The sequence below is a fragment of the Schistocerca cancellata genome, chromosome 7 (genome assembly GCF_023864275.1).
Source record: "Schistocerca cancellata isolate TAMUIC-IGC-003103 chromosome 7, iqSchCanc2.1, whole genome shotgun sequence".
Classification (NCBI taxonomy): domain Eukaryota; kingdom Metazoa; phylum Arthropoda; class Insecta; order Orthoptera; family Acrididae; genus Schistocerca; species Schistocerca cancellata.
The window spans coordinates 378,770,928-378,781,049 of record NC_064632.1 but is presented as its reverse complement, the minus strand read 5'-3'; the positions used below and the strand labels follow the sequence as shown (position 1 = coordinate 378,781,049).

Below are 10,122 nucleotides of genomic sequence, written 5' to 3'. Positions count from 1 at the left end.
AAGGCATTCCTGTTGTTCCGCAGGCCGCCTATTGTCTGGATCTGAGTCCTTGTGACATTTTTTTTCTTTTTTCGAAATTGAAAAATTTCGTTGAAGGTCGTCGTTTTGGGACTGTGGGGAACATTTAAAAGAATGTCACCGACGTTTTAAACACCATACCAATTGAAACCTTTCAGCGCTGCTACCAAGACAGGGAACAACGACTCCGCCGGTGTATAGTTGCCGAAGGGAACTACTTTCAAGGGGACAATATTGATGATTGAAAAACCAGAAAACTTTGGTAGATAAAAAGTCTGTCTCATTACTTTTTCACACAATGTATTGAAGAACCAACACACATTTTTTGTTTAAAATTTATCTGTGTGTCATTTTTATTTGTTGTTGTTGTTGTGGTCTTCAGTCCTGAGACTGGTTTGATGCAGCTCTCCATGCTACTCTATCCTGTGCAAGCTTCTTCATCTCCCAGTACCTACTGCAACCTACATCCTTCTGAATCTGCTTGGTGTATTCATCTCTTGGTCTCCCTCTACGATTTTTACCCTCCACGCTGCCCTCCAATTCTAAATTGGTGATCCCTTGATGCCTCAGAACATGTCCTACCAACCGGTCCCTTCTTCTAGTCAAGTTGTGCCACAAACTTCTCCTCTCCCCAATCCTATTCAATACCTCCTAATTAGTTACGTGATCTACCTATCTAATCTTCAGCATTCTTCTGTAGCACCACATTTCGAAAGCTTCTATTTTCTTCCTTTCCAAACTATTTATCGTCCATGTATCACTTCCATACAGGGCTACACTCCATACAAATACTTTCAGAAATGACTTCCTGACATTTAAATCTATACTCGATGTTAACAGATTTCTCGTCTTCAGAAACGCTTTCCTTGCCATTGCCAGTCTTATATCCTCTCTACTTCGACCATCATCAGTTATTTTGCTCCCAAAATAGCAAAACTCCTTTGCTACTTTAAGTGTCTAATTTCCTAATCTAATACCCTCAGCAACTCCCGACTTAATTCGACTACATCCCATTATCCTCGTTTTGCTGTTGTTGATGTTCATCTTATATCCTCCCTTCAAGACGCTGTCCATTCCGTTCAACTGCTCTTCCAAGTCCTTTGCTGTCTCTGACAGAATTACAATGTCATCGGCGAACCTCAAGGTTTTTATTTCTTCTCCATGGATTTTAATCCCTACTCCGTATTTTTCTTTTGGTTTACCAAAGGCGTTATATGTCAGTCTAATTTGACAGCACACTTAATTAAGGCCACAAACCGAAACTGCTGTTCTGCAACTAATTCTGACCGGTGTAAGAGGTCCATGACTAAGGAATTTATTGCTGGCGCACTCGAGCAGATGTAACTTGGATGGATTGCTCAAGCACTGCCTGTGATATGTATGCTACAATAGAATCGCAGACCAGAGAGCAGTGTCGGCAGCAGTAGGAGTGGTAGCTCGCAGGCGGGCGGTTGGGTCAGGCCGTGGAGAACGATGGTGGTGCCTGAGCGATGTAGTATAAGGTAAAAGCGAAATATTACCGTTCTTTATTGCCGCGCGCATATGTTAATTGCTACTACTATTGTTATATCAAAGTCCCATGTAAATGTTTTCAAAAAATCTCTCAATAATAATCTTTCTTATAAAGATAACTTTTGACAGTCATTCGTCTGAATTGAAAGTTTTTACTAATTTCTCCTATCCATAGTCATACCAATTATCGTAAAGAAAATCAGTTATTTTTCATATATAACAAGATCTAGTAGCCAGCATTGCACTGGGCTGTGCCAGAAAAATTTCTTATAGGAGCAGATATATATGCGTAATCCGCCGACACCATTGAGGTAAGAATTTTCAGTTTATTCAGAATGATTTTTCAGGGCCATGACTCAGCAACTCTGACGTCCAGATTTACCAGTTTAGATTCAGAGTCAGTTAATTATTGAAAGGTTACATTACGAGATTTCTGTTGAAAGGCCATGTATGAGTCACAATTTTGTTGAGAGGTTAGTCACCTTTTTATTGGGAGGTTACGGAATTTATCTGTTGGGAGGTTACACCAGGTGGACTGATGCCTTTAGAGAAAATTTTTAAATGTTCATAAAATGATTTTTACTATTATAATTTTGATTGGATATTTTGACAAGTAAATACCTCCAACGTATTGTTAGTGTTAGTGTCAATTTATTCCCTCTGAACAATTTCGAAAATATTTGTCACTTGTTTCAATATTACTTATATTACGGGCAGTTGCCACATTTTAGTGTTAGGTAATTCAATAGGTAAAAACGTGTCGCTCATAGTATCACTTTGTTGTCCGTGTTTCTGTCTGTCTGTCCGTCCGACTGTTGAGAGCCCTTCTCAGGTAACGCTCGATATACGAAGTTGAGATTTATGTCACACACTAAGTCCTACTGTCCTTTGACAATGTACAAAGTTTGAGTTTCTACGTTAATGCCATGAAAGATTACGGCATTTATTCCACACATTTTGACACTCGCAAACTCACTCATCAAAACATACAGAATAAAGAAATCTGGCAAGAAGCAAGCTTTCAGAGAACAAGTAACGCAAAAATCTCAAAATAGTTTACTATTAATTATGATAAAAGAAAAAAAATTTCCGGTCATTTATTATCCGTTTGCCGGCCGGAGTGGCCGAGCGGTTCTAGGCGCTACAGTCTGGAACCGCGCGACCGCTACGGTCGCAGTTTCGAATCCTGCCTCGGGCATGGATGTTTGTGATGTCCTTAGGTTAGTTAGGTTTAACTAGTTCTAAGTTCTAGGGGACTGATGACCTCAGAAGTTAAGTCCCATAGTGCTCAGAGCTATTTGAACCATTTTTTTTTTTTGTTATCCGTTTCTCTCTTTCTGCTCTTCTATTAAAATCCTTTTTTCACAGGCACGTGTAGACATATGAAATTCGTATGACATACTGGGGTCTACGGTCCCTTCGCCGTGTGAAAAATTTAAGCTTCCAAGTCAAGCAGTTAAAAGATGCGGTCATTTATGCCATATATTTTGGTATCTTGCCAGTATTGACATCGATGACAGGCAAAAATTGCCGACATTCTCGATTCTTGGGATGGATAAACTATCTATACATGTAATTATTCGGATTTTTATTTGATATTGCTACTCTAATTATTAATATCAAAATTTTGATGAGGAGTATTGTGACAATAAGAGCCACAGACACCACTTCAATGTAGTGTGTAGTTATATGAGCACAGAGATGTATTTTAAGTTGCTATTAGATAATGAATGCACCCTCTGTAGTTGGCAGATGTGACGACACAGTGGGTGCGGGAAGGGACTTTGCAGAATGAGCTGTATCCATTCTGTTTTTGGTGGCTACGACGGCAACATTTGTTGTATAGAACAGCAATCTGTTTCAGTAAATATGTTTTGTGCAAGTGGATCTTCTATTTCAACCTATAATGTCATATATTCAAATTTTAAATTCATTTAAATAGTTATTCATTTCTAGAACTGCCCTAGAACAATCTTTTTTTAATTTTTTATTATTCACTCATTGTCCAGATCTCGCAGCAATAGTGCAGCGCTGCTAAAATGCACTGGTCATAAATTATTTTCTTCATAATTACTGCCATCTTGAATCTGAAGACTGATGATTATGATGTTAGTTCATGCGATCTTGAATCTGAATAATGATGAGTATGATGTTAGTTCTTGCGATCAATTCATTTCATATATCATATTTACCAAGGCACCTGCTGTCATTTTCCTGAGATACATTGTCAATGCAAACAGTTCCTGTTCGGATCCATTTTACGGACATGTTCAAAGCCTTCAAAATTTGTTTCAGACTGAAGACTTACATTTGGAGGCAAGATCAGTAACCAAACTAAGATAGAACAAGGTGAAAGTCTAAGTATGTGTAATTTACAAGACACCAGAAGAATTAAATTTGCTTCAAGGGAAGGTTACAGTTTCTTCCTTATATTTTCCAATATTTATTGTAAGGTGACACCTTTTTACCCTTTAGCAGAGTATGCGGTGCAATGAAAAATTGTGGGAAGTTAAAATTGTGCGCTGTACCATTTTTAAACAATAATCTACTCTTATTTACAAAAGAAGTTAATGCCGTGTTTATTCGAATAATAGTGTCTTTCTGTATTAAACGCGTTCATTTAAACCGCCGTTTTGTGTGTATATTGATCCAGTTTCAGTTATGTTGCGTGTTGTTCAACGTTCCTATATTTCGTTTCCGTTCCGTTGTTACATTTAACACTTGTATTATTTTAGTGTGAACAGAAAATACACGAAACGCGCAAGCCATGCAGCTAATTTTGCGGTATTATTTTGTAATTAACGAACAGGAACACATTTTCAGAGCATGGGAGAATCAAAAATATATATATTTTTAGATTGCTCAGCCATGAGATGGCAGGACACCTTATGTGTATTTTTGGTATGCTGTTTATTTTTGAGACTTACATCTTTTGTTAGTTTATCACGTTTTTCGGAGGAGCACGAATACATAATTTATGTATCCGGATTAAGGATACTCATAGAAAAAATATTAGTGTGGGGACACGATATATTTAAAAATAAAAGTAGCTTATATAAGCGTTTCGATGAACTCAGACTTAATCAGGATCCCTAGCTTTCATGGGCAATACGTTATTCCTATACATCTCTCGGACTTATGCAGAGTTTCGCCTTGTCGCTGGTTCTTCTCCATACCTTCCAAAGTCTACAGAAGCTCTCCTGCGACACTGGGGTCTGGCAGCTCTTGGAGAGAGGATGTATCGAAGGGCTCGTCTTAACCGCAGTGTGATATGCATTAATGAGATGACATTTTTCTACTGCTTTGTGATGTGAACACCACGACGAGCATAAATGACATGTTTATATTCACAATTTTCACGTTTAATTTCTGTAAAGATATATCTCGGCGGCGCTTGTGGGATGTCGACAAAGTCACCCAGACTAAGAAAGAACTTCTTTTCCGTATACTTAGAACAATTTCACAGCGAAGTATGACTGTTATGTCTGAAAGACAGTACTAACCAGCTGTTTACCTGCGACGAATTGCGCCTGAGTCGCTCCTCATGTCAAGTACAAACTTCCTGCGACGAAATTCGGTAATGGACAGTGACTTTATTTCTTAGATAACTGATGCCGTGACTGTGTGTCGCCGGCCGCTGCAAACAAGCGGTTCCAGGCTCTTCAGTCCAGAACCACGCTGCTGCTACGTCGTGGGTTCGAATCCAGCCTCGGGCATGTATGTGTGTGATGTCCTTAGGTTAGTTAGGTTTAAGTAGTTCTAAGTCTAGGGGACTGATGATCTCAGATGTTAAGTCCCATAGTGCTTAGGCCATTTGACTGTCTGTCGCCAGTCCACAGGCGCGCAGTCCCAGTCTAACCAAGCATAAAACCAATCTTCATTAATATTCATCCAGTTAATTCTTCTTCTCTTCAGTTCAATTCTTCGAAAGCAGATCCTGTTCTCTAAGTAGATGTAGAACCAGGAATATCTGTGACGTACCTATAACGCTGAATTGCGTTGCTTGGTAAGAACTTTGCAATTTTTTGAAACAACCTAAGTCTCAACAAATCGATGTTCTAACAGTTCGTTAATCTCTGGTTGTAATTTCTTCTTTTTTTGTACATTTATAATGATAAGTTTTGTGACAAGCCTTTGAAGAGTACAGAAGCCTTTACATAACTGTGTCCATTAAGTTCCACACTACAAACTCCGATAATGTGGGTTAGTGATCGATGGTCAAACCGGGTCATCACTACCAAGACTGGTGTTGACCGAGTAAGAAATGTCGTCAGAGACAACACGCCCACCAAGAATTGTAAGTATGAGCACACGAATTTCACTTCAGTGTTTGTCAATGAGAGATTGAATTGACAGCAATAAATCTGTACCTTTCAGTTAGACTCTGTAAAAACTTATCCAAATTAAATGCCATTAACATTTCAACTTTGAACCGCTTGGCCTACAATTCAAGTGAACCTAATTCGACATTTTTTTGTAATAATCCTCGGTGCTGTCCCTGAAACAGCAAATGACTACCAATTGAGTTTCACATTTCCTAATATTTCAGTGAAAGTCCAATACACGATTTTACATTGACTCCCCAAATCATCATGCAACTTCAGTATTCACTATCAGTGATATTACTATCACTTCAGATCACACGCGATGCGTAAAAAATTCTAATGTGCTTATCATTCATTTAAAACTTACCTGGACTTTACCTGAACTCTAAGAAATTCCATTAAATCTGGATGATAAACCGTCCTTTGAAAGTAAGGCCCCAATATTATGTAGCTCACTACAGAATTGCAGTCCGAAGCTCGCGATCTACTGGCTAGCGTTGCTGCCTCTGGATCACGGGGTCCCTGGTTCGATTCCCGGCCGGCTTGGGAATTTTCTCTGCCCGGGGACTGGGTGTGTTTTCATCATTTCATCACCATTCGAGAAACGGGTGAGATTGTACAGTGAAAAGATTGGGAATTTGTACAGGCCCTGATGACTACGCAGATGAGCGTCCCACAAACCAAATATCATGATCCTGATCTTCGTCATCACAGAATTAGAATAAGACGAAAGGCATCTGACTTGGCGCGCAACAGTTTTCATGCCACGTATTGATGAGGATTGAAATATTCACTTGTCTATCTCAAAGACCTGTCATCGTCTGTCTGTCTAGTATGGCGTTACAAATATGGACGGAAACAGTAAGGGTTGTCTTGACGCGTCGTGCGAGCTTTGACTTAAGCCAGCCCGCAAGAGACTTAGGCAGCGTAAATCGTGTTGGAAATCATCGTGGCCAACACACATAGCATCTTTGCTCTTCTGCCTGCTACAGTGATTATTAAATATTCTGATTTGGCTCGTGGTATAGACACTGTCTCGTGATAACGACTTCGTTCTGCGTTATGGTGAACATTTGCGCTGCATTTATGGGGTTGTAAATTACGTGGATTATCAGATTGTATTTAACGTGCGGAATGGTGGTCTTTGTTTGCGCTTACAGCTGCTTTAAAACTCGTGCGGATCAATATTCAGTTTTTATTCAGTCATTTTGAACTTAAAGTAACTTGTGTCAGTAATCCCCATCTCGTAAAGCGATGTTTCAGGAATGAATCATAACATGTCACGATTTTCTTTCGTCTACTGTATCCGATCGAAATATAAAGGTATATGGTCGATTGTGTCGTAATTACACTAGACGTAGGTTGCCCTGCATTGCTCTTCTACTGCTACGCCAGAATTAGGCCTACGGCCGTTGCTGTCTCACCATTTGTTCTTCGGTCTTGTCATACTTATCTTGGCCCATGGTTTATTACTCATTGCTAGATTAGGTAGTCTTTGTGATGGCATACGAATTACATATTGTCTCTGTTTCCTTTGCATCGTGTTGCCTTTGACATTATTGGTGGCAACCCTAATCGTTCTGCTATTACTTCGTCTCTAATTTTGCCTTCCCGAGTGTAAAGTTTCATAGGTATTCTGAGGCTTCTCGTTGCAGTAAATGTTTATTTCTCAGCTTCAAAATTCCTTCCCCATGTAATGAAATGGGTATTGCCATAACTTCATAAAGTTTCAGTTGTGCCTCTTTCCTTATTTTACGCTTAAGTGTTCTTCTTATTGTGGCAAGTATCAGTTTGTTTATTTCATCTTGTTCATGTGATGTGTCACATCGTAATACACTGTAAGACAAAGAACGCTACAGGCAGGGATCATCTTAAAGAGGCGGAAATTGGTAGATGTGATTTACATGTACAGACAAATAAATAATTACACTTTCACAAAAATTGTCTGATTTATTCAAAAGAATGAACTTCACAAACTGAGCAAGTCAGTAACGCGTTGGCCCACCTCTGGCGCTTATACACTCCTGGAAATTGAAATAAGAACACCGTGAATTCATTGTCCCAGGAAGGGGAAACTTTATTGACACATTCCTGGGGTCAGATACATCACATGATCACACTGACAGAACCACAGGCACATAGACACAGGCAACAGAGCATGCACAATGTCGGCACTAGTACAGTGTATATCCACCTTTCGCAGCAATGCAGGCTGCTATTCTCCCATGGAGACGATCGTAGAGATGCTGGATGTAGTCCTGTGGAATGGCTTGCCATGCCATTTCCACCTGGCGCCTCAGTTGGACAAGCGTTCGTGCTGGACGTGCAGACCGCGTGAGACGACGCTTCATCCAGTCCCAAACATGCTCAATGGGGGACAGATCCGGAGATCTTGCTGGCCAGGGTAGTTGACTTACACCTTCTAGAGCACGTTGGGTGGCACGGGATACATGCGGACGTGCATTGTCCTGTTGGAACAGCAAGTTCCATTGCCGGTGTAGGAATGGTAGAACGATGGGTTCGATGACGGTTTGGATGTACCGTGCACTATTGTGTCCCCTCGACGATCACCAGTGGTGTACGGCCAGTGTAGGAGATCGCTCCCCACACCATGATGCCGGGTGTTGGCCCTGTGTGCCTCGGTCGTATGCAGTCCTGATTGTGGCGCTCACCTGCACGGCGCCAAACACGCATACGACCATCATTGGCACCAAGGCAGAAGCGACTCTCATCGCTGAAGACGACACGTCTCCATTCGTCCCTCCATTCACGCCTGTCGCGACACCACTGGAGGCGGGCTGCACAGTGTTGGGGCGTGAGCGGAAGACGGCCTAACGGTGTGCGGGACCGTAGCCCAGCTTCATGGAGACGGTTGTGAATGGTCCTCGCCGATACCCCAGGAGCAACAGTGTCCCTAATTTGCTGGGAAGTGGCGGTGCGGTCCCCTACGGCACTGCGTAGGATCCTACGGTCTTGGCGTGCATCCGTGCGTCGCTGCGGTCCGGTCCCAGGTCGACGGGCACGTGCACCTTCCGCCGACCACTGGCGACAACATCGATGTACTGTGGAGACCTCACGCCCCACGTGTTGAGCAATTCGGCGGTACGTCCACCCGGCCTCCCGCATGCCCACTATACGCCCTCGCTCAAAGTCCGTCAACTGCACATACGGTTCACGTCCACGCTGTCGCGGCATGCTACCAGTGTTAAAGACTGCGATGGAGCTCCGTATGCCACGGCAAACTGGCTGACACTGACGGCGGCGGTGCACAAATGCTGCGCAGCTAGCGCCATTCGACGGCCAACACCGCGGTTCCTGGTGTGTCCGCTGTGCCGTGCGTGTGATCATTGCTTGTACAGCCCTCTCACAGTGTCCGGAGCAAGTATGGTGGGTGTGACACACCGGTGTCAATGTGTTCTTTTTTCCATTTCCAGGAGTGTACAAGCAGTTGTTCGGATTGCTAGGTCTGTTGGATATCCTCCTGAGGAATATCGTGCCAAATTATGTCCAACTGGCTCGCTACGTAGTCAAAATCCCAAGACGTTGGGATGGCCCTGCCCATAATGCTCCAAACATTGCTGGCCAAGACAGGGTTTGGCAAGCACGAAGACAAGCAGTAGAAATTCTCCCCATGTGCGGCAGGGCATTATCTTGATGAAATGTAAGCCCGTGATGGCTTGCCATGAAGGGCAACAATAAAAGGCAATCCGTCTTCAGGCCACGAGTGGCCCACCGGGACCATCTGACCACCGTGTCATACCCCGAGGAGGATGCGGATAGGAGGGGCGTGGGGTCTGCACACCGGTCTCCCGGTCGTTATGATGGTATTCTTGACCGATGCCGCTACTATTCGGTTGAGTAGCTCCTCAATTGGCATCACGCGGCTGAGTGCACCCCGAAAAATGACAACAGCGCATGGCGGCCTGGATGGTCACCCATCCAAGTGCAGACCACGTCCGACAGCGCTTAACTTCGGTGATCTTAAGGGAACCGGTGTATCCACTGTGGCAAGGCCGTTGCTGAAGGGCAACAAAACGGGGCATGATATACGAGGGCAGTTCAATAAGTAATGCAACATATTTTTTTCTGAAACAGGGGTTGTTTTATTCAGCATTGAAATACACCAGGTTGTTCCCCAATCTTTTAGCTACACAACACTATTTTTCAACGTAATCTCCATTCAATGCTACGGCCTTACGCCACCTTGAAATGAGGGCCTGTATGCCTGCATGGTACCATTCCACTGGTCGATGTCAGAGCAAACGTT

The 10,122-nt window shown here is 42.7% G+C and overlaps 1 pseudogene; it reads right to left on the bottom strand.

Moving 5' to 3' along the window:
- Nucleotides 1-9,758: 9,758 nt before the first annotated feature.
- Nucleotides 9,759-9,876, bottom strand: LOC126093132 (5S ribosomal RNA; annotated as a pseudogene).
- Nucleotides 9,877-10,122: the final 246 nt, after the last annotated feature.